Source organism: Cardiocondyla obscurior, linkage group LG13 (assembly GCF_019399895.1).
Source record: "Cardiocondyla obscurior isolate alpha-2009 linkage group LG13, Cobs3.1, whole genome shotgun sequence".
Taxonomy (NCBI): Eukaryota; Metazoa; Arthropoda; class Insecta; order Hymenoptera; family Formicidae; genus Cardiocondyla; species Cardiocondyla obscurior.
This window is the reverse complement of record NC_091876.1, coordinates 3670232-3695762: the sequence shown is the minus strand read 5'-3', so window position 1 is coordinate 3695762 and position 25531 is coordinate 3670232. Positions and strand designations below refer to the sequence as shown.

Here is a 25531-nt window from a genome sequence, read left to right as displayed (position 1 = left end):
TCAATCAATTTCCAAGACAATATTAATTAATGTAAGCTAAAATTTAATTTCGCGTGAACACTTTTGTCTTTTTTTTTTTCTTTTTTCTTTTCCGTTACTAAAAGAAAGCGAATGTTACTCTCCAAGACGAAGAATTAAATTATACGCGATGAATAAATAATTTAATTAACCGCCGTAATAAAAACGCATTAAACGTCTCTTTCGTTTTAATTAAACGTCTCGAGGATTGGCGTCAATTAATCGCGTTCCCTCGCAGCCGCGCTAGTCGATAATCACGCGTCGTTACGACGATTCAGCGGGACAAAGGAATCACGAAGTAAAGGAGCTATACGAGTCATTTCTAAGGATGCAGTTAATCCGCGTCGGCTAACGGCTAACGGCAGCCCTACAGCAGAATCGCCTTAAAACGCGACCGGTAATTGGAACAGACGTCGGTCGATGAGAGACGGGACCCTCGCGCGAGATGCAAGCGCGCGAGAAGGGGGTGAATGACTATACAGAAGTGTGCCAGCGCGTGCTTATCTGCCAGGCTAAAAAGCAAGACAGTTTATAATTAACGCGAGACTCTCACGCGACTTCTTTAGCAAATGCACGTTCATTTTATACGCCGTCTATATACACCGCCGCGATCTTATCGGCGCGTTTTATTTTCTCCTTTCCTCTCATCCTGCGTTCCGCATCTTATGCCCCGCGAATGCATTTTCGCACAATTATCGCGCCACGCGCGGGACGCGAGATCGAGATCGATGCGTCCTACCTAGCGCCGAACTGAGCGCGGTTCCTCGAATCTCTTACACTTGGATAGTGACCAAAATCGCAATTACCTGTCAACAATCGCTGAAAAATTGCCAAGACCTCGTTGCGAGACAGCGATCTCTTTCGTTCAAGCCCTCCGCGTCACGTGGCACTGCACAAGACGCGCGAAACGGCCACTAACTTCCGTTCGCGAGTCGTTCTTCCCCATCGGTGATCAATTGCCGAACGATCGATCGAAATCTATGAAAATTTTACGCGAATGATCCCGGCGAACGGTGTTTCCTTGCAACTCTCTCAGGCCGCGTGCACTTTCGAAGTACGCGGGGACGAAGCATGCGTAGGGTAACGTGCGTCGAGCGGAGTTCTACCGGAAATACCACGAGACCGCCGCTTCGGCGGTCGACTGTAAACTGCTGGGTGCCGCGTGCGGCCACGGCACGCCACCGAGAGTGATAAATCCCCACCAGCGTCTAGCTACCCTCCCTCAATAGCCTCCACCGTCGTCCGTGATGCCCCTACGCGTTTTCCCTACCACGTCGAAAACGCCACCACCAGCGGCTACTCTTCGCGTTACCCCTCAAGCGCGTGTTTTATCTTCCTCTCTCTCTCGCTCTCTTCTCGCTTTCATCCCCGACCGAACGTTCGCGCGCGTCGATCCTTCAACTATCCGCGCTCCGCCGCACAATTTGGCTCTCGCCCCCTTTACCCCCCCTGTCTCCCCGTCTTCATTTCACCCCGCGCGGCATCACGCCGGATGTAGCCTGATTTGGAATAGCGGCCGCACTCCAGTCGATTAGGCGGCGCGTTTAGGACAGCGAGTTATGAGCCCTCGATTTCCAACGGCGACGAAGAGCGAGCGCGCCGCCGGAGGGTGGCTGATCGACGGAAGGGACAGAACGTGCCGCCACGACGTGCCGCCACGAAGTGAAGACGACGGCGAATTGCGAGGGGATATCGATTATGCGCGCCGGTGTTTGTTTCTTTTTAATTTCGCGCTTGTCGACGTCCCGCGGCGGGCAAGAATCGACGTCGCACTCGAGATCCGGGTGAAGGGTACGCGCAATCGTAATCACGGCTGACGGAGGGATTCAGTTATCGACGATTTATCGTAATGAATATGTAATGAGTCCGATACTTTGCCGACTTAATCGCAAATGCGACAAAGAGAGCGATTAAAAAAAAAAAAATATGTAAAAAAGGAGCAGAAATTAATTTTATTATTTATAGACTTCACCCGTCGCATAATTTTCATATTAGCTGCTTTATTACGTAGTAGCCGCGTTATTAATATAATATAGTTCTCTATTTGAAATATTCATCAAAAGATCGATGTAATAAATTTATTTGCTGAAAATGTAACAGCAAGGAAAGTTATTACGAACTTTAATAATAGAACTTCAGCGCGCTTTTCAGTATATCGTAATATACGAATAATTAAAAAATCTTATAACAAGTTAGTTACGTTTTTTGCTATTATTTATTATACTTTGGAATTAATCTTTCTCAGAAAGAGAGCGAGCGAGCGCAGGTAAAGAAAAAAAAAGAATGATAAGTAAAAGGAAAAATTGGATAATATATAATTTAAAAAGTAGATGCAACTCCATGTATGAGGCACGAGAGATTACAGCGTAATCATTAATTATTAGTCAATAAATAGATTGGCGGCGCGGCTAATCGCGTACGAGGGTCTTGTAAGATCTTTCTAAGGGACGATCACGCTCGTCGACGGTCGTGAAATAGCTGTGGAGGATTAACCTCCGGCGTGGCGCGTCTCGCTCGGCGGGATACCCCTAGGATCGCCCCTACGAATTCCACCCTGCCGTGCCACCTACACGCAAGCCGATGCAGGGGTGGCGTATCCCCTCTGCACGTTTTGCGCCCCTACCTCGCGGACACGCGCTTCCACCCCTACGAAGCCACACCTCCCATTACAAAAATTACACCGGTCGCTGATTTAGTGTTCTGCGCCGATTCACGGTGGCGCCCGTGCGCGAGGGGAGTGCAGGAATCGCAGAGGGAGGAAAGGGGAGGCAAGAAGTCGCGCGGGTCGCGCGGTGCAGGGTGGGCACGTAAGTAATGAAAGGGTTGCCGTCGGCTTCGAGAATCACGGAATCATTCGCCAGATTAAATTAGAAAGACTATGACCTTTCTTCTTTTTTTTTTTTCTCTCTCTCTTTCTCTCTCTCGTCCCACTCCCATACACCCCGGGCCGATGAAATGGATTAAGCCGTGCTTATCGCCGCTACCGATGGCCGGTGGTCTCTTTTAATTACAGGCTGATTTATGACGTCACGTCTATCGCACGACCGCGGGAAGTCCGGGGCTACCTCTCAGGAAGTAATGTTTTCACCAAAGAAAAAGAGTCTCCGCGATCTTATCCGGTTTCATGCTTGTATTACTCCCCGCGTTAATCTCGGTGCCGTTATCGGAAAAAATAGAGGTCGGTCCCCTTATATTTCCGACGAAAAATTTCCGACGACATCGTCGTAAAAGGCGCTTTTACACCGGGACGGTTTAAAGAGAAGTACGATAAGTTCCCGAGCGCGACAGTTTCCCTCGGCGGATCTTCAAACCCGAGGTACAGTTACCGGAGCTGTTTAATATTGAAAATTAAAGAGTTACGGCGAATAAGTTTTGCGAGTGTAAATAGGTAATAAAACTTCATTTCCCAATTAATCTCAGGTGCACTTTAACAGAAATTTAATTGGCGACTTAATTACCGCGTTATTGAATGCCGTAAATTAAAAACGCACCCGGGGTTACCGTTGGGCACTTAATATCGAGAAAATCGAGAGGCCGCGCGAAAGATGCGCGCTCCGATTTCTATCAGACTGGCATCAGCTTCGGATTCAGCGGGAAATCCCCAGCCGACAGAGAGCGCGCGACGTCCCGTGGCATCCCGTATACCGTCGCAAATCCAAAATTGCTATACGACGTTCGATAATAGTTCTCCCACGAGTATCGCGGGATACGCGTTTCCAAAGCCCGCCGCTCTCCGCGGGAAATTGGAGAGAGAGCGAAATGAGAGGAGTTCTGAAATTGCGAGAGGTGAGAGAGAAAAGTGTCGAGAGGGGCAAGGGTATCGCGTGCGTCCGTGTGTGCGTGTTTTTACGCGCGGATGGAGGAGAAGATGTGTTTGTGTAGGACGAAGGGCAAGAGTAGAATGGGAGGCAGGGCAGGACGGGGAAGAGGAATGGGGGAGCGTACTAATCACTTCTACGGACTTTAATGGAGGTTTTCTGTACGCCGTCTACTTTGTCCACGACTTATACTACTTCGAACCCCGTTGGAGCTCGGCGCGGAGCATTTGATAGAAAAAGCGGGCGGAAAGTAGCGTTACGTGTATTAAACTAAGCGGCACTCTCGCCGACCGCGCTCGCGATGCCCTTATCTCGCGAAAAAGCATTTAACGACGCAACGCGCCGCGTCGCGCCGGCGCGACGATAAATTCCGCGTCGAACTTGAAGAAAGCGACACGCGCGTGTAAGTTACAATGCTTTGCGTCGCGATTACAAGAAAAAAAAAAAAAAAATAGAGAAAAAGAAGTTCGGGTTCTCTCAACTCGGTTTTTATAAAATTAAATCGATTGAACTGTCGATACGTTGTACATAAAGATTCGGATAATCATCTTTTATGTGCACGAAGAAATAATTTGAGAAAATCTTAAGTGGTATATTACGCGATTCTCTAATAATATTTCAATCCGCATTAATACTGAGCCGCGTCGGATGCGTTTAAATTTTTACGATAGTCCCAAGAAGCCGTATGGGACGGAAAAGCGTATTCTAAATCTGCGCTCATCGGTCCCTCGCACCTGCGCGCGCGGAAATAACCATTGGGGATGCTGCGGATTTGGAGTGACGCAGCCCGACAGCATCGACGCTCGCGCGGCGCGGATACTAAGAGCTTTTCTGGAAGAGCAGGGCTCCATTAGCCGACTCGCCTGTCTTCTGAGTCCATTACAAGATGAGCCGCCATCCTTCCGAATGACCTTCTCCACCCACCCCCGCCTCCCTGATTCTCCCTCACTGACACGTCGCAATCCGCACACATTGGTGGATACGCAAACTCGCCCGCTTCCAATCTTCCATTCTCTCCCTCTTTACATATACATGCACACACGTATATGTACTTACATAATATATGTATATACATATTGTATATATAATATATCGCTCCAGACCGTAAACACGATGCAATTTAAAAGATCAATCCCGTTCGACATAAAGGACGGCGTTCCTGAGGAATCGAATGCGGCCGCACACAAATTCCGCGCGAGACCATTCCTGAGTATTACAGCAACGCTCGCTATTGTTTCCCCGAATGATGCACGCCCCGCTGTCCGTAAATTTTTAATAAACCAATCGAAATGAAATGTAATCCTCGTCGGTTTTCGCGCATCGTTTTGATGTACCCTCAAGCGGAAGTCGAAATCTTTCGTTTCCCGGACCGGGCTCGTTCAAAGGTACTCCCTGCTTTCAGGAACGAGACGATCGTGAACGCGCAAGAAGTGCGTGACAGGATCACTTTTACTAACGCGTTATTCGCAATAAAAGGAAGTCGGAACGCGGCGGAAGAGGAGCAAGTCGAATTCAAAAAGGAAAGAGAGAGAAAGAGAGAGAAGGATGCCATGCCACATGTACTTAAACTGAGAGCACCGCGGCGTTTCCTGATTTATTCACTCCGTGAAATTTTTACTCCCTTCGCGCCGGGCCTCCGCGGGCCTCCGCTGCCCCGAACCGACATACGTCTTTGGAGTTGCTATGCGCGCGAGGCACCACAGGCCGTCCCCGAGACTTCCAGGATAGCTCTGCCGCGTCTCCCGAGGTATTCCCGTGCCAGCAGTACTTTTCGAATAGTAAAATCCTTCGAAATTCTACGCTCCTGTGAAATTGTCTCCCCGCCGCGTCGGCCTCGATGCATCCCGAGAGCAACGAGTTAATACTTGATCGTCCTCGGCGGATATTAACAAACTTATTCATGAAACTGCTTTTTGTAGTACGATGTATATTGTAAAAGGGTTAAAAAATAATATGAATGATTGATCGCGTATTATCCATATTCTACGCTTCGCCTGGATGTGCACGTGTGTATGTGTATATGCCGGAGAGCGCATTTTTATTTCGTCGTATGTGACGCATTACTACATACAATCTTCTTCAAGCAGATTTCTAGGCAAGGTCTAATTTAAGAAAATGAACGTCTAAAATAAAATACTGACGGCAAAAGCGGGCTTAAAATAATTTTCTGCAAGAACGATTTCTTTTTTTTCTTTCTTCCAATTAGAAGATATAAATTCCTCGCCGGTTCTGATTAGTATACAAAGTTCCGTGTTGTCTCATTTATTTATTTCATTACGAAATGTGAAGAATAATTGAAGAATAAACAGGATATAAGCGAGCTTCCTGCAGGATAAGTATGACTGTTCAAACGTAAGCCGCGCAAGCAGTCCTTCCAGCAATCACTTACCGGCTAATGCATTACTTGCGAGAGTATACGAGCACTCACGCGATTACATACTCGTCAAGTATCTGCCTTTCGGTCGTATCTTCGGTCGGATTCTTATCCGCGATGCCCTCGGCATCCCCCGCGATTCGGCGTCGCGGATAAACCGCGGTATTCTACGCGGCGGAGCAACGGTTACGAGATACTCGTGTCAATCCTCAGACCGACGTGTAAAACTTATTCCCTCCCCGTAGATGGGAAGGAGGGAAACGAAAGAGGGAAACGGCGCTCGCGCGCCCTTGCATCGGGATCTGCTCGCGCGAATCGCGAAACGCGAAATAATGGAACGCGCATCGAGGGTATCTGCGAGACAGTAATGAATAAATTGTTGGACGCGCGCCTGTACACGGCGACGGCACCGAAAAGCCAGGCAGACAGACAGGCGGGTAAGCATGTGGGTGGATGGATATTGCTTAGCCCGCGCGTGAGAGACTAGGGAAGCCCTCTTTCCTATATTATTCTCCCTCAACCTCTTCAGATCTCGTTCAGCGACTGCGCCGAGTGACGCGCGAGCGTTCAAGTACCCGGCGTCGTCTCTCGCTCCGCGTTCTCCATTTCGTTATGCAAAAAGCGCCGGGTAGAAGCGACGCGAAATATTTCGCTCGTCACGGCGGAGCCACCGCGATGTCGCGGTAATTGCCGTCCGATCAGCCGCGAGGGAGCAACGTCGAGGGTCATTAGCGAGACCTAATCGGTGTAGTTAAATTCGTAACGCGATGTGGCCGCGAAATCGATTACTTCGGCAAATCTAAATGTGCGGGCGCGATTACGAATTTCTGGATCGGTTGATTGAACGATCAATCGATCCGTCCGTCGTAATTATCGCGCCGGGACAAGCGGGGGATATCCCACTCGAATCCCGACGTATGCAGGATTAAACGTACGCTCGAAGCCATCGGCAGCCGAGACAGGTAACTCTCTACGCCGGCGGTATGAACGAGATACCCGACCCCACACCGCCCGCCGGCAATAATTGCCTTATTGACATTAATAAAACGAGCCGGATACCGACGGCCATGTCATCGAGAGCCCCATAAACGTCTGCCTGCCGCGCGCACGTTCGCACACACATTCGCTTTCCACGGGAAATCATATTTCCCATTAATGCCAGTTGAAGATTATCACGGTTCAATTCTAACACCCTGAGGTATAATCATTTCACGTCAACGAAAATAACTTGATAAAATAACCGAAAATAAAAATGGTTAACTATCCGCGCTCGCGAAATATTTTATTTTTTTTTTATTTCGAATAGCAATAAGCATCATCAGACTCTGCGCTGTATTTTTGTGATCGTCGTTTTAATATCTACGACTCGAGTATCTTAATTTGGTGCGAAACGACGAGAGGATGCCCGAATCCTCCGCCTGGAGCGAAAAGTCGACGGGGAAGCCGGGGGCGCAAAGAGGGTCGAAGAAAGAGAAGGACGGGCGGCGATATTTCACCGGTTTCGCGTGCAGGCGAACTTTAATAATATTCGTTCCATCAGGTATAGCCGGCCTCATATTAAGTCGGTCCGCGCGAACGAGGCGCTGCCTGAGCGGCGGAATATGATGAGTGGAGGGCGCAGGGTAAAGAGAGGAGAAAAGAGGACGCGTGAGGTGGCACGACGAACGAAGAGAAGAGAGGCCGCGGAAGGATCGGGGGAGGTACAGGCGACCGAAAGGGGGGTGGGCCGAGGAGGGTGCAGAATGAGACGTGTAATAAAGTGAGTTTTTAATTTCCACCAGTGCCGGTGGTTGGCCGCCCCCGCGGGTAGGGGGTTAGAAGCCCACGGGTTCGCCCGGTTGCCCATGCCCCAAGCTCGCGGCCTGTCGGCTAGTATTACTAGATAAATCACCCAACAGGCAATAACCGCCCGTTCCACCCCCGGGGACCCCGCGCCAGCTCGCCGACTCCGCTACCCACCTTCGGATCTCTGCCACCGACAGCACTGATACGCGACCGTTCGACGCTAAACGCCGGCCGCGTCGCCCGGAGGAAGCGAGACGCCCGCGAAATTTGACGCCGGTACCCCGACTCGGCCCCGACGAGCTTTTACCCCCTGATCATAGGTCGGCGAGATCCTCGCGGATCGCGAAAACGCGTTAACCACGTTAAAATCAGAAGCCTCGAGATATTTTTTAATTATATATAAAATAATTTTGTAAAAATATTGAAATTATATATTTTTATGCTATGATATAAGTCTTTATTTTGTTTTATTTATTAATTATTTGTTAAAATTATTTTTGAAATCGTAAAGTTCATAAATGAAAAATTTATTTTCCAGGTGTGGACGAAGGATCGATCAGGCTTCATTCTTTTACAACCCGCTGGGACATCGTGCGACGACACGTGTGTTAAGGTAATCGCTATAACACTCCTACCGGAACGTAAGATCTTCGTTTCCGTCGCGCTTATGATAATCAACCTCTCCGCAAACGTTTGCGTTTAGTGTTTTACGGCATCGGATAATACGCTGCGAAAACGGCGGCTGCGAGGACGTAATGACGCTTACGATCAGACGATAATAAACGCAATAGCATTACCATAATTACGGTAGCATTAACTGCGCGCGGTATTAACCTACTGCCAGCATAATGCGCGCACAAACTTTAGACGTACGTACAACCCTTTGGGGAAATAGCGGACTAAATTTCTAAAGGGTGATGAGAGAACGCTCGCTCCTTACTACTTACTCATTTGAATTTCTAAAAAAAAATTCAAGTGATACGCGAACAAAATTATAATTTTTTTTATTTTATTACAAAGCGAAACAAAGGTTACAAATTGCTCTTTCGCGTCGACGACAAATTTCCATTGCGTCGTGCTAGCGGACGTCTAAGCGTGGACTTCCCGTCTGGACCGAACGGCGGAAACGTTACGGCACTTATTGGGACGATATTTCCAGGTGGATTCTGTGCGACGCGCGCAACGTCGTCGCTCGTACGGGACCGTAAAATTTTGTCAGAACGCTAGTCCCGTCCTCCCGGGACTAACCTCTGAGAAAATACAAGAAGTCCCCCGGGGGAAACGTTACGGCTGGCGCTCGTAAGTTTACCGCCGCCGACAAATTAATGTCCCCGGATTACGGAAGCGGACCGCAGGGAAAGATTTCCGTCGAGGGCCGTCGAAGTCGTTTTCAAAATTTACTTTAAGTCGCCGGTACATCCGCATTTCCCGTCCTGTTCCGTTCCTCCGGTTTGCCCGCGCGTTACCGCGACACAGTCTTGCTCGCTTCTCCCATTCCAATTTAAAATATAAAATATATAAGGAATCGGAAATAAGAACTCGCATAAAACGTTCAAAAATTAACATCAAACGGCTCGAAATGCTCGCAATAATAAATCAATCCGGCATGATTATTTACTAATGACACGATTCGCCAACACATTATCGAATTATGATGCCGTTAAAAAATAATGACATCAGTTTAATAATCGGCATGGAATTAATAAAGAATGACGGTATATAGTCAAAGATAAATTAATTCAATTATAATTAATGTAAATAATATATCAATATAATTTTTGAATTGTTTGTTCACTAAATATATATTACCCAATGCAATAATATTAATAGATGCATATATGAAAATTGCAGTAATAAAAATATATGTGTGTTTATTAAAATCTACAAAGTTTCTCCTCTTTAAAAAAAAAAAAAAGAAAGAAAAGCAAGATAAAAATATTTTAATATACTTCAAGTTATTTCTCACGCAAAGTTAAAAAAAAAGAATTGAAATTACGTGTTAAATAAAAATCGCGCGTAAATCGAGACAATGTGCGAAACGAGAAGGGAAGGGCACAAAGGCGCGCGGATTAACGACTTTAATGCGGCACTTCCTGCCTACGTTGGTCATGCCATGAGATCGCGGTCTGGCAACTTGACTCTGAACTTGCTCAGAAACCGAGGAAAACATCTGGAACATATCTCCCGCAGTGCCCTCTTCATCCCGGCCCCTCGCTTTCTCTCTCACGGCGTGTTTTCGTTTTCTTCTTGCGTCTCTCGCCCTTTACGTCAGTCTTGCACGCCAACGGCGCGAGTCAAAGTCACGTCGCCGTAATAAAGTATTACGTACGATGGAGAAACCCTGACCGAAAAGACTCCGCACAGTCGTTAAATACTTACTTTATGCACTCCGCGTATGTAAAAAAAAAAAGAATTATAATCTGGAGAGCATCCCGGCTAAGTACAACTTTTCTGGCAAATTATAATTTTTATATTATTCAGTTTCGGTGATTATAAATTCGTGATAAGCCAGGAATCATAAACCTACTACGTGTAACTAGATTGTTATTTGAAAACTATTTTAATTGAGAGTCTTATCTGATCGAGAGTTTCTCACTTTACTGGGGCGTCGTAAAGTTCAGAGAAAAATGGGTTTTAATTAAATTTTTACTGCAAGGAAACAACAGGAAACATATATATATGTATATATATGTATATATTATATACATATAGCGCGAACGGAATTCGTAAAAAGAAAGCGCGGCAATTTTAGGCTTCATTGTGCGCGGCCCAATTTTCAACCCGAGCTGTCTTTCATTCCCAATCTCGGAAGCGCGACAATCGCTCATTAACAGATTTCTTCGTGGCGCTGCCGACACGGCAACGGGTTAAATCACATCGACACCGCGGACTGCATTCAGGTTGGCCGGTGCACGTCGACACGTCGGCGGGGTGCATTTAAATAAAAAGACGCGATAGCCCTCGCTCGCCGAGCGATATATCTCGCGCGGGGCAAAATCGGGTTGACTGGTTTCAGAGCTGGGAACCCGGGCGGAAAGGGGGACCGGAGGCGGCAGGAGGGGGGAAGGCAAAAGGGAACCGGAGGGGTCAAATGGCGGGCAGAATGCGCGGTGATTGCTGAAGGGCCACATAATTGCACCCTTTGTGGTGCAATCAACGGCGCAACTTGGACGGCGCCTACGTCTATCGGGTCCTCGTACTCTCCTTTTCGTTCCCTCTCCGCTTCATGATCTCTCTTTGCTCGTCGTGCTCTCGTATTTAACGGGGGCGTCATCAGCGGCGATCCGATCGTTCTTTAAATATCACGGCAGTTATCGCTAAATACACTCGCCCGGCTACAGTCGCGGTCACAGTGGATTTTTGAAATTCCGGCCTCGTTCCTGTCCCATCGCCGATAAGGATCGCGGACATATTGGTAAACGATAAGCGACCAGCGGTGAAATATGAACGATATAATGAGCTCGCTTATTACGCAAGAAAGGTACAAAATTCTTGTTACTTTTTTTTGTAAAATCTGTCTCATACTTTAATTTTCTGATTAAAAAAAAAAGATTTATTCATTTCTTAAATAAAATTAATTTGTATTTATTTATGAGCTTATTTTCCGCTTAATATTACTTTTTTGCAGTTCGCAGCTCATCGTTCATCTCTCACCAATATGCACCACGGTTGAAACGGTCGTTGTAAAAGGTCGAGTGAGATTTTCGTATCGCGAGGACAACCGCAACACGGCACAATAGAAAGTAATGCGTCTCGCTTGGTAAAATTTATACGCTATTCAGGCCGCGCACAAACGTCGGTAAATTCCGTTGAATTAACCATCGCCGCGGTATCGGGGAAGAGCGACTAAGCGGTTCGAGGAACGATTCACGTACTCGATTTCTCTCATTCGCGTTCGCCGTAATGCCGTCCGATCCTCGCGTCCTGACTAACTTTATTTTTATTTTATCGAATATTCACGCGCTCAGCTCCACGGATATATCTAAATTACGCGTAGAAATATATTTCGACTTCTGATAAACTACCTAATCATCAAGCTGCCTAATCAAATTAAATTAATTTAATTAAATTTAATTTTTCGAGTCTCGGCGATATTATAAAAATTTCTGCAGGTATCTCGGACTCGATTATTCTCCGCATTTAAAAAGGCACGGCGAATGATAAAAACAACGGCGGTTTTTCTTAACGAAACTGCGCGCGGGCATCGCCACCGCGGACTCACGATTTTAATCGTCGGAATTAATGAGGCGGTAGGATCAGGATACAAAGTGGAACGCGGACAATTAGACGGGGAAAAAAGATTCGGAGTCTTGGTATCCGGCGTGGCGGCCGGTGCTGCGAGAACCGGTCGATCCGTAACATCCTGTGCACACATCACGCGCGTTTGTTTCGACGGGGCCGCTCGTATTAAATTTCGAGATGTTGCATCGTCGGCGGCGCGACGTTTGTGACGAGCGCGATCCTGCCCCGTCCTAAAATTTCACTTCCACGTGGCGAGGCCCAGCATCCGGCGAACGAATTCGCGCGATTGAGAGTCACTGGAGCTTGAGGCTGGCGACATGACGATGCCATTACCGCGTCGACCTTCTCCCACACCCTCGGTCTCTCCACTCCTATCTCGCCGTCTCTCTTTCTCTCCCTGCCTGTCTCGCGACTCCTCTCCCCCTCGCGCCCGTCGTCCTCTATCGTTTTTCATCTCATCCGCGCCACCGCGGGTCTCGAATTATACGCAGACAGCGCCACTTAAAATAATACACCCGTTACAAACTGAACATCAGCGTTAAAACCTGTCGTTTTCTGTAAGCTGGAATTATGGAAATTCCGTCGCGCAACCTTCAGCAGTGTCCCGCTCCTTCGGCCACTCTCGTCGCCGCTCCCTTGACTTTTCGCGGCGACAGAACGTAAAATTGAAACACGTGCTAATTTCGCATCTTGAATAAAAAGTGACAAGACGAGAGGACAACAGCCCGATAATGTAAAAAGAAAGAAAAAAAAATAAGAAAAAAGATTATAATAATAATCTCAACTGTTTTTGACGCGAGGCGCAGATCGAATGGCGCGTTTAATCAAAAGCGAGCATGGTAACCCTCTTCCCAGCTGTTCCCCGCGACGCTCCGCTCGTCCGCGGGCTAATCGAAATCTCTCCGCTCTGGGGGACGCCGATATTTTCGCAAGCGGGTAATGTAACAGGCGGAAAAGCACCGGGGATCGCGATAAAGAGCGGTGGCTAATAAAAGACTCGCTTAATTAGAATCTTCGTTAAGAGACCACGCGTAAGTCTTGCGCCTTTCTCTCTCCCTCTCCCCCTCCCCCGTCCTCTCGCTCCACCCCGGCCGAGATCCTCAGGTAAAAACGTAAGAACTATTTTCATTAAACTCGGCGGCGAGTTCGCGCTGCAAAAGTCTTCCGCTTTTATAGGCGGAGTGCCGAGTGGCCGCGTAAAGAGATTAAGCCGCTGGAAACACCGGCGGCGGGAACAGGGGGGGAAGGGAGAGATTACGCGAAGGGTATGTTTCGTTATTAATTCGTTCTTATTAATTCCACTCGGCAGATCCGAACGGACGCCGCGTGTTCGTCACCGGATCGATCCTGGGCTTTCCCTTCCCGTCGTCTTCTCTCCCCCGGACCCGCGTTCCTCATAACTTCAATTTGGATCGTTAACGCTGATTTCCGTCAAATTATCGTACAAAAGAATTTTTCTCGAGGCGTAGCGTGAGAGACGCGGGTTCTTAAATAGCCCGCATGTGCCGGATGCCGGCCGATAAATTGATCGGCATGCCGATATAAAAAAAAAAAAAGTGTAATCCACGAGGGTCGTATTTTATATCTAACGACAGTTTGCGAGCTCATTTTCGCACTCCCCCGTCCGTATCGCGCCGTTGAATCGGCTCTTTATTCGCGTTTAATATTTTAATCGGAAATCGCGCTTAATAAGATCGCTTTCAAGTTAAGCCGACGCCGCGAGAAAGGGAAACGCGGGTGGTTACAGCTGATGGGAGGAACGTTCCCCGTGTTATTTACGGTGCGGGATGGAAAAACGTGAATGCGATTTTGCGGGCGGCATCGACTCGCGGAAAGCGGCGCAACAAAGAAACGCGAAGAATCGGCGTCCTTCCGACGCGCGGACGGTACCGTCGGCGGTGCCTCCTCTCGAGTGCCGAGTGCATCGAGGCGCGCGCGCTCAATTTTCCCGCATACGTTACGTAGGTACGTAACCGCGGCCGAGTTATTTCAATGAGCCGGCATCGTAGGAGTAGAGGACAGCGGCGGACAGACGGCGCGGAATGGGGAACCGACGGCGCGGCGCGGCGCAGTCACTGATTTAACGCGAGACAATTGAATCTAATTACGACCGTCGCGGTAGCCAGTGATACTCAATCCCGCCCATTCCGCGTCGCGTTTTTTTTCCCCGTATCCATCGTCTAATTTTCAATCGAGTCGATATTGCCGCGCGCGACGACGTTACCCGCCAAGCTTCCAGGCAATATTTTTCCCGCCCGTCATTTTCTTTCTCCCTCCTCCCCCTTCGGTTACGGTAACGATTAAAAGACCCGTAACGGCACATGCTAAGCTGCGAGATTGAAAGAGACTGCAAGTCTTTAATGAGATTTTCGTATCTGAATTTCCATCGCGGTGATGCAATACCGCAGTGAAAGGTGCTGAATTGAATTTACATTCTTTCAATTAGGATGGAAACTTTAATGAAACTCGCACGAGCGGAGGTCTCATTCGAGCTGCATTTACAGGACTGCGGAACCCCGGCGGAAAACGTACGTCCGAATTTTTGGCCCGGAGGAGCGGGAGGGGAAAGATCAACCGCGGGGACGCGAGATACCGTCGATTGCGCTCCATCTCCGCATCGATTCTCCGTCGAGAGCGGCATTAACCAACGATATGCGATTTCCGAGTATCGCGCTGCGGCCGTATTAGCGGCGTTAACGTCGGTATGTAACGCGCACATTGCAATCTGACGGTTTCAGACTGGTCGGCGCACTCCACCGGTTGCTCCATCGAGGCGCGGCGCCGCAGCGCGCCGAGCCGCATCGGGCGCCCCTGGCTGTTCATTAGAGGCCGCATTGTCCGCTAACTAAGTACAGACACAGCCCTACCCACAGCCCTCGGCCAACCTACTGATCTCCGAGGGCCCTCGTGCCCCTCGCGACCGCCACGTAGAATCTCTTCCATCCCCGCCGTTCTACGGAGCTCTCTCGCTGAAATCTCTCTTGCGCTCGCCCTGTCGTAGCCAAAAGTGAATCTAAGCCGGGCAAAAAGCGCGAACAAGCGCAAATAAACGAACCTCGCTAGACGAACAGAATTTACATCGGCGAATAAATTCCATTTTCCATCGATACGCCGAAGAGGAAAAGCGATTTGTCCGCGCCGCTCATCTTTTTAACTTCGCTCGGAATCCCCCTTAATGCTAATACAATAGAATCCGCTCCTTTATCCCGATTACGTATTTAAACATTTGCCGATTTGCTACCTCCGATAATGTTACATTATTGCCCGTAGATTTATTCTCGGCCGATTTTTGTTATAATTATTTTCAAATCTGTGCGCGGCATAATTTTTATGTACATATTTCAACAAACTTGTTCCTTCCGCAGTTATTTTCCCCGCTAATAACAAATAATAATTTATAAACCATTAATAAACAATTGCAAATAACGAGAGGCAGGAAATCCGAGACTCATTTTAACGGATTTATATACAGAATTTACGAGTGAAAGTGGTTTATCGAATAACGATATCGTCGAAATTTTCATCGAGGAAAAATCGAGTTTAAATTTATTCCTTCTGCCGGGAGGAAGTGACGCCGAATTTTCGTGCGTGAAAAATCTCTATTGTCCTGAATATTAAAACCCCCGACCTCTTTAATAGCCGCAGTCGCAGCTACGGAACGGGTCGACGCCGACCTGTCAATCCGGTGAAAGCCGAAACACGCTCTTTTTAGCTCTCCCATCTTACATTATCGTGCTATTATTATTTTATCTTCTACAGTGGCTTTTATCCCCCTTTTTTTTTTCTCACTCTCCCTCCCGTTCCCTCCTTGCCCCGGAGCTTGCCAGGCCGCGTCTGGTGGCTCGCGTTGCTCGACAAACCACTTTCACCCACTCGTTCCCGTTCCACCGTCTTTTCCCATCCGCTTCTGCCGACACATCCATCCCCGTATCTCACTCCGCCGCCACTCGATTCAGCCTCGCCGCGACGCCACGCCACGTTCGATTTCCACGAGGACGGCGACGCTGCAGCGTCGCGCAAAGTGCCGGTCGAAGAGTCCTCCCTCGCTACTTCGCCCGGCAGGATCGGTTTTTCTGCACTCAACGATAGTGGAAGTTTACTGTCGCCCGTGATACGCCGACTCGACGTACATTTTCGCTGCAGCTATCGCCGACATAGGGCTTCCATCGGACGGAATGCATTTCACCCGATGGAAACAATCAATCGGATTAGGCGTCTGTCGCGATGCAGTTTCGTTCGGTCCATTAGGGATTGCGATTTAAATATTCGCACGGGGGAACGTTGCACGCGCGGATTGGAAAATTAACGGTATTTAAAGGTGCGCTGGGAATGATAAATTGCCCCGCGTTTACCTCGCGGATGAATCACCCAAATGCGAATTAAGTCGGATAGGACAAGGAAGCAATTTACTTATCAGGCTCTCTCGCTGGATGCGTCTTAACGAAGTAATAAAAGCGTCATGATTGGCAAGCAATTTATGAAAACGTGAATGCTAACGACGTTAGTTAACGTCGGCCGCCTTCCAGCTCGCGATACCTTAAAAGCGTATGCGCCGATATACATGTACGCGGTCCGGCTTGCCGGACTTGATTGGCTAGAAGAGGCGGAAGCCTTCCAACGCACGAACGCACGACACGACACGACGGGAACACCGGCGAAGGGAGAAACACGTAGTCGAGCTAATCGCATTAGGGACACAACGGCCATAAATATAAATACTCGGGGCTACCTCGGGCCCGACCGAATGTTAATTCCGGCCCGTTCTCGTTACCAGCTAATAAATGTGCATTACAATCACCCAGATATGGAAATCTGAGCTACGCCTATCCAAGCACCTTACCGGCTCGACGCAGCCCCCGTGAGTCGACCCAACGTCGCCCCATCGCCACCCTTTCCGCTCACCCCTCCCTCCCTCCCCCTGACTACCACCCTTGATGATGGTGAACACTGCCTGGTGGACGTCCGATTCAACGACCGGGTGGACAGGCGAGCTCGTTACCCCTCGACCAACCGACGGCGGTCAACGGGACTGTATTACCCAAGTCCGTGTACTCCGCTATGTAAATATCAAGCAACGAAAAGCGATCTTCGAGATCCGGAATCGAGACCGGGAGCACTAACCCCGCCGCCATTATAGCCGGCTTGTGTAATGACCGGGGAATCGAATCCCCGTGGTGTCCGGCGATATAATCGACGCCTCATTATAGTATAATCGTAGTATTCATGGATCCCGGTATTGTTCGGCCGTAACTGAAAAAAAAGCCTCGTGTCTCTTGCAGCGACACGTTTCCGTAATGACAAATCGCCTCGGATATTTTTTTTTTCCCTCCCCTCGTATAGTTTGACAAATTTTTATTTGTTCCACGGGCTCTCGAGTACAGGAACTTAATTAACGAGCACCACTTAGCCGATGTTTGTTACGTCGAAAAGCTCATTATTATACAATGCCCGACGATTTCTGCCTGATTTCCCCGAGCCGTGTGCATTTTTCCAAGCGTAGTTAAAAAATTAACGGGCATAATGGAGTCGAGCCGGTAATTATCTGCGTTAATCTTTCAGCCTCAGAAAAACGTGCACGCGGCGATACAGGAAAAATCGAAACGAAAATCGGTTTGCTAGCGCCGCGACGCCCGTACTTCTCAGTGCGATTTAAACCCTGATTGAGTAAATGCCTTTCGTTAATTAACATACGTGCTGACATCTGCGGAGGTATTCTGGCGGGCGGGACGGGTCGCATGAATACTCCAGGAGCATAAAGGATGTGCGCGCAAATGTTATCTCTTTGAGTCACAACGGCGGTCAATTACCGTCTCCACATCGTGCTCATTACGTTAAAAAGTTCATTAACGAGCGTAATGAACTTAATCGCTAATCGCCGAGCTATCTTCCGCCGGCCAAGAGACACGGGCGTTATGTTACGAAGCGCACGCATGGGGGATGCATGCGTAAGTGTTATCTTTTTGAGACGCTCGCCAGCGCGCCGCCGCGCTGCAGCTGCTTATCACAGACTCGCATGAGACATGGTCCGGATACGCATGTGGCAAGACAGGTTTCCCTACTTAACGTACCCGCATAAACGGGCGTCCCTAAAGCGCCTATCCGGCTATAACGCGCACTCGACACGCACGCACGGATTCGATAAGCGTTATGAGAATATCTCGCGCTGCACCGGAGTGGTTTCCCCTTTCTAAATAAAAACAAGACCTTCGGTAAGCCGCTAATTGGTATCCGGGCTTATCTTTCCATTATCGCTCACCGTCGATGACGGAAACGCACGGGCGTAATTATAATCGAATCGATTCGCGCCCATCGTTGGGAATGGCATAAAAATACGGTCGGCCCGAACGGGTCTCGCTTTAACGCCGCCGCGGAGGATCAGTGCGAGAAACCAATCTTCGGAACCAACATACGTAATCACGTGGGATCCAGCGGCTCTAATAAGATGCTCGTGAATGATCCATCGTCGCGATGACAGTTTTCGCTACAAGCGCGAACAAAAAGCGCGCCAAGCGGCCGTGAAGCCCCGACTTTTCTCGCGCTATTTGATGGATGCTATTTTTCCACGCCGGCGGTGTGTGGGGCCGCGTACACACTCGTCCGCGGCTGCGTGTGCACGTGTAGAAAGAGAGCGAAGCGGCCGTCTCGCGATCTCGACTCGCTCCAATATCCGAGTTTTTTGACAGCAATTTCGGTCACGTCCGATAATATATCTGGATCATTAATATAAAGCTCGGCCCACATCCCGCGCATCCCCGTCGCGGGGAAATTGCTTTTCAATCCCCTATACCGACCACCCCCGCCGGTCTCCCCCTTGCCGCAGCGGCCGCGCACCCTACCCCCGCGGCCCTCCACCGTCTCCGTGCGTCCCTCTCGCTCCCTTTCACCCTCCGGCTGTCCTATACACGCGCGGTATCACCCGGTAGATTCCTCTCGTCGATGTCATTGCTGCTACGGCGTTCGTTCTCAAAAGTCGGATTTATGCGAGATCCAATGATGCAGGATTCGCGCGCGGAACTTGCGAGCTAGATTTCAATTTTCAATTTCTTTTCTTGCGTGGTTTATACGTTACGTTTGAAAGCGGCGGAGCATCGCGTTTTTCAGATCCCGGCTGGAAAACGTCGGGGATCATTCGATTTGTTACAACGCGACGACGTCGGTCTCGCCACGGGTCTTTTTTAATAAACGCTACAATTCCGACGAGATATTCCGCTCGCCGGGCACTCTCGCGCGCTTTTAAGTTCACCCCGTATTTTCGTGGCTCAAAGGGGTTGCTCGCCCGCATTAGCTCGGGGAAACAGCAGCCATCAGTATACACCGTCCCTAATACGCGGCTGCGTACGCAAACACGCGCAACTCACGAAAGTCCACAGAGTACGCGCGCGTCCCGAATGGATGCGGGATTAGAGTTAAAGTACGTCCACGTGCGAAAACGGGCTCGAGAGCGAAAGTACCGAGAGAGATGGGAGAAAGAGATAGAAAAAGGGAGGGCCGAGAAATTGTCGAAATATTGATACTTTAACCGGATATAACGAGTGCCACCGACTTGGACATTTTTGCGCCCTGTATCGGCTCTTGATTGCCAATATTTTTTAGCATCCCTGTACCCCGGAACAAGACTGGACGTCGGTACGTGTAATACGTACGCCCGGTAGACCCGGGGGCTGCCCGGAGCCTGCACGGAACACCCTCCATAAAGACGATCCCCTCGATCAGATAAAAAATATATTATAGCCGGCACGATCCAGGGGCTCGATACTTCGACGAGGCGCTCTTTCGCCCCTCCTCCCCTCTCTCTCTTTCCTCGGGAAACGGACAGCGCATCCACTCCCTTTTCCCTCCCCGTTTCTCGGCCCCTCGGCACCCCCGCGTTCTTTCCTCCACCCTCCAGCCGTTGGCTGGAAATCGCTATCGAGCGATTCAAGCGCTCGGATGCAGATCGTTGCACCGCCGAGTCTCGGGGATGACATTCGACGAAATTAGATTCCGTGGCGAGGGTGGAAACGCGCGCGCCCGTAGCGCGGCTACTTTTACTGTCTTCCCTCGTGGTTTCCCGCTGGTTACTCCGATTGTAATCCGCGCGCGAGAAGGGGCAGACAACGCGAGGTATACGCATGCCGACACGGCACCCTCTTCATCGTCGAGTGCATCGGAAAGCACCGATTTCACGCCGGTGAGATTGATCGAGAAAACCGCAGCGACGGCATGTCGAATGACATCGAGTCAATTTTACAATCGGGCAAATGAAAGGGAACCGCGAATCGCGTCATTAAACTTTAGTCGAGCTTTTGTGGCGAAGAAAGAAAGACGAGAGAAATAGTAGATTTTTTTTTTTTTTATACACGGACAAATATAATTTAAAAAATATACGAAAGGTTTTACGATCCCCTTTAAAACTTGCGCGATGTGCTTCGACTTTCCTTTTTCTTTCTCTTCTTTTTTTATTTTATATCTGTAAATCCTTTGATCAATGTAGAATCGATTTTTCTCGGGCGTAAAGTCACGCAAAGTCATTTGTCGTAAGTTTCCAATTTTCAACATTAAATAACTTTGTAACTAATCCTTAAATTACAAAATTGTTAAAGTAATTTATCTGGAATTAAATGAGGAGTAAGGTTTTACTGTCTTTTTGCATCTTTGAAACTTGGCTCGTCGAAAAACCGTTTTCGTCTTCGCGATCGCCTAACTTGTGGAACTACGGCTTCTTTGACATTATTGTCGGGGGGAAAAATCTATTTCGAATTGATCAAAGAAGTCACGGGGAAAATCGCGCTCCCGCTCGCTGCGGAATGTTTCGGGCTGCAGCAATAAATCGCGCTGGAAAATATCACTTGGAGTATTTCAATAATTCTTGAATTTAAATGTACTATTTTTTCCCGTTAGCGCAAAAGTTTAAGCAATTAAAGTAGAAATTGTTTCGGGAGGTCCGCGGCTTTCTCTTTCCCTCTTCCTCCCCTCCCTCCCTTGTGCGCACTGGCCATTTGCGGGTGGTGCGTATTATCGCGATCGTGCTCTTTCCGAGCAACCAATATCGCTCTACAGCTGCACGCGCGCGTATCTATCGCGACCGACAAAGCTCAATGGGCAACGAAGAACCGGCGGAAAAGCTAATACAGCAGCGTGGCGGAGAAAGGGGGAGAGGGTGCGGAACGGAATGGAGTGCCGCGAGGGGAGGGCTGGTGACGGGATTGGAGTGAGGCCGGCACCGCGAGCAGCCAGACCGAGGGGGAAAAGCGTTTAATTCATTACGGAGATTAAAAAAGTAAATTGCCTCGTCTCCGCGCGCGAAAGAACAGCGAGATAATCGCGCGGCCGAACGGACACATTCGGCCACGAAAATATTTAATTAAATTCATGACCGCAAGATACGGTTGTTTCGGGCCTGGGCTCGCCGGAGCGTGCGGTCGAGAAGCGAAAGTAATTATCTGAATCTTTCCGAACGGCCGGACACGGCTCTCTTTTTCACGGAAGAAACGGCTCTTGACCGATAGACGGCTCGGTGGATCATTTCGCGGCGCGGCGTGAAGATCGGGGAGAAGAAGAAACCGGTAATTGCGCTCAGATCGTGAGAAAACTCGTCTAATTAACACATTGGTCACGGTGCATATCGGTGGCGTCGATATCTTTTTTTTTTCCCCTCCCCGCGTCGACCATGATTGTCCGATACACTTCTAATTTAGCCTCGAGTCGCTACGATCCGTTTTCGGCCGGCACCAATTCCGCGTAACGAATAAAGGAAACCGCTCTCCGGACTAGGTTGAAAAATTACGCCCGGCTACATATGACAAATTTTTTTAATTTGCGAACGGAAGAAAGAGACTGCGGGGGTAAAATACAAGAATATTACCTCGCCCGCTCAAATGGCCTCGCGCAGGATTCAGCCGTAAAAACTTGAAATTATTGGAGGTGAAATTTTCTCAAACGCGCGGGGCAAGATCTCCCCCGGCGGATAAGAACAAAGAAGAAGCAAAAAAGGATAAAGATTTTTGCATAAAGGTATTCGCGGGAGGGAAAGTGTATAAAGGCAACGCGCATAATTTATGTGTCGCAATACGAGGATCTTCTCCAACTTGTTTCATCCATGATTGCCCCAAATGGAATAGCGTATAAATATCCCTCCCGTATATAAGAGTGGATTTCTGACCTATAAGCGTGGCGCAATAATAGCAGCGGAGCGGAACTAAAAACGGCCGGACCGTCGCATCGTCTGGCCCACCGACAAGAAGTCGCCTCGATTTATGGGGCCCGTGCATTAGACTTGAAAGGCGCGGTTTTTAGCCCGCCAGCGTCATAGAAAGAGAGAGAGAGACTCCAAAAGAAATTGCGGTTACGACTTGCGGTTATGATTTATTAACACTTTAACGGCCAAGCACGGTGTCGACGGTGTTGACGCTCCAAATACACTCTCGCGCGAGAGCCGATCGAATGCGAAACATCTTGTTTAATTTTTTACAACTTCAACTTAGAAAATTACAATCCTCTCATTTTTATCGTTTAATATTGAATATAATATTTTTATATATTTGTTCGCTTTTCCTATTCTTCGGTGAATGTTTCACAATTTCTTTTTCTTTTTCTTTTTTTATTAGTTAAATATTTTATATGCGATTTTGATTCGGTATCCTTTAAAGTGACGATTAAAGTTATTAAATACACGACGGCCTTCGTGAATCCCTTCTTTTAATGTATCGGATCATGATAGTAGTGCGCGACGAGTCGTTTCGTTTTCGATAGACACGCGCGCTGACTCGCCAGACAATACGTTATTACGATCCAGCTTTATAACCTACCTCTTATATCCGTCCCCTCGCACAACGCAATCTCATTATCGGGGATGCACTCTCCGTATTAATACCGAGAACGAATTAACTTTCGGAACGTGACGGCACCAAATATCATTAACTTTATATCACCTCGCGCGAGCGAAATAATACAGGACTTCCGCCCGAGGTAACTATGACGCATTTCTGCCAGGCGAGACGTGCTAATCAACTGATGAGCTTAAAGTCGATTATTGAATGTCGACTGACGCCGGCCGTTGTCATTGAAAGTTAGAGACAATCGCGCTTAGGATTAAAAAAAAAAAAAAAAGAGAAAGAAAAAAAAAAGGGAAAAAAAACGTAATTTAAACGAACATCATGCTCGCCGTAATTTTGCGAGATGTTTTTCATTTCAAATTATCACAAAGCAGGCAAAAAAAACAGGCAATTGCTTCCTCATTCATTTCCCACGGGATACGAAAATTAAGCGCATTTTTACGAAGTACCGCGTTTTGGATTTTCGACATTCTAGTGTTTCGTAAATTTTTCCGTACATGGAATCTGGCCATTACGACCGAGTGTAGCGAATAAGGGGGTGCGACTGCGAGGGGGTTCGGAGGGAACGCGGTGGATTGGGAAAACGGCGCGGCGGTTCGCTCGATTTCGAATAAAGTTAATTGGAAAACATTGTACTACGGGACGGGACGGGACACGGAATTGTGACGAAGGAGAGCGGCGGCGGGACAACGGGCGGGGGCGGCGGGAAGGGCGAAGGGGGTCGACGGATCGGCGGGAGGGAGAGGTGAGAGGTTGGTGAGTTAGCGAAAATTAATATTCCATATCGGGCCATCGCATCCGACAACGTCGACGATCGACCTGAACTCGCGCGACAAAAAGCGGAGTTTTTCCAACGACGGCGAAAAACCGATGACGACTTGCGTAATGTTATATTCTCGCGTACGCGCCAGCACGCGGTGGACGTAACGCCGACTAATTATCGCGGTCGCATTAATTGTTACGTAAATTAATAAAGTTATTAACGTCGGTGAGCGCAAACGCGTGCGCGCGTCAATCTCATGAAGATCGCTCGCGTTATGAACGCAATAACTCGTTACGCGAATTCCTAATTACTGTGCCACCCGAAATACTCGCGACCCGATAATTACGCAATGCTCGATAGCTAATCGATCGCATCTTCGTAAATATTTCAGGAGAGTTAACCGATTAGCTTATAATATTTGTATTACGTTAGAGAAAAATGGCATAAGCGATATAACGATATAACGAAAATCAATTATTCCTTTGTAAAAATATAATGAGCGGCTTCAAAAACGGGCGCGACTTTATTAAATGCACGAAGTGTTGAAAAATTTTTTTTTCGGCAGATGAATCTTTAACCAGCGGGAATTTAAGTTTGAGTCTTCTTGCGGGGGTACGCTTTCATATCGATGATCAGTTATGTGCTTCCAATAAAGATTGTGTAGTTAACCGGCGATGCCGAGAAATCGATATCTACAAAGCAGAGCTGTGGACACTATTTACAGTCGTGTCAAACGAAAAAGAGATATCCGCTGGCGCGGTAAATTGTTTTGTGACTAATTTAAGTTCAATCGGATAGCGTAGTAACTTGGCGTGTAAAACGTCACTAAAAAAAATGGGGGAGAGACAGAGGGAAAAAAAAAGAAAAAAAAAGACGTAGCGCTAATAGACAATCGAACTGTCCAGATTGGGGCCATCCTGGGAACATTTTTATTAGCGATGCCTTCGATCCCGTGACGTGGAACCGCGGCTCTCCGTGGGATATCAAATTTCGTAACAACCTGGCCAGAGCGGCAGTCGAGTTATTTCAGGTGGGCGAAAAACGCTCAAAAACACACACGTGTCATCATGTAGTGTTATTTTTGCCCGATCGTAACCGTAATTGGATTTGCCGCACAAATTGCTAGCGGACCCGAATCTCTCAAATTTCAGGAAAATCGCGAGCCGTCGGTGACCGAGATGTTTCATTTATGGAGGAAGCACGGCGACGAGTCGTCGCGCGAGTTCTGATTTCGATTGTAATTTGCGCGTGCCAAAAACAGATTTTTTTTTCTATTTTTTTTTTCTTTTTTTTTTCCGCGTTAAAACTTGTTCGTCGTGAATCACGGAGAAATTACACGATGGGAGAGAGAGGGTGGCACGAGACGGTCTACGGTCTTATCTCGCTATGGGTATCTCGCGCTTTCGATCGACGCCTATGGGAAAAGAGCAGCAGGGAAGTCAGCCGAAAGAAACGGTACTCCGAGGATCACCGCGGATGAACGTTCCATCCCATAAGCTTGTCCTCCATCGGAACGTATAGTGTCTCGTGGCTTGGTGCACGGACTGCGCACCGCTGCCGCATCGTATGTCGCGCCTCTCTACCCCCCCGGGTCTCCCGGATACGTGCGGCCCGAAGATGCGCTGCGGGATCACCGACTGACAGCTCCCTAATGGAACCCGTAAATACCGCACGGGGGCACGTTATGTTTTCCAAATGAAATCCCGAAAATTTACTT

At 48.4% G+C, this 25531-nt stretch overlaps 1 protein-coding gene across 3 annotated transcripts in view; it reads right to left on the bottom strand.

The window, feature by feature from the left end:
* The window catches only part of LOC139107506 (LIM domain only protein 3), a 64010-nt gene that overhangs the window by 19498 nt on the left and 18981 nt on the right, over window positions 1-25531 (bottom strand). The window contains exon 1 of one of the 3 annotated variants that reach the window (XM_070665165.1): window positions 825-1413. The exons of the other annotated variants lie outside the window; for them this stretch is intronic. The gene's annotated coding sequence lies outside the window, so the exon portion shown is untranslated. Of the gene's footprint in view, window positions 1-824; window positions 1414-25531 lie in introns of those variants that run through there. 3 annotated transcript variants of the gene reach the window in all.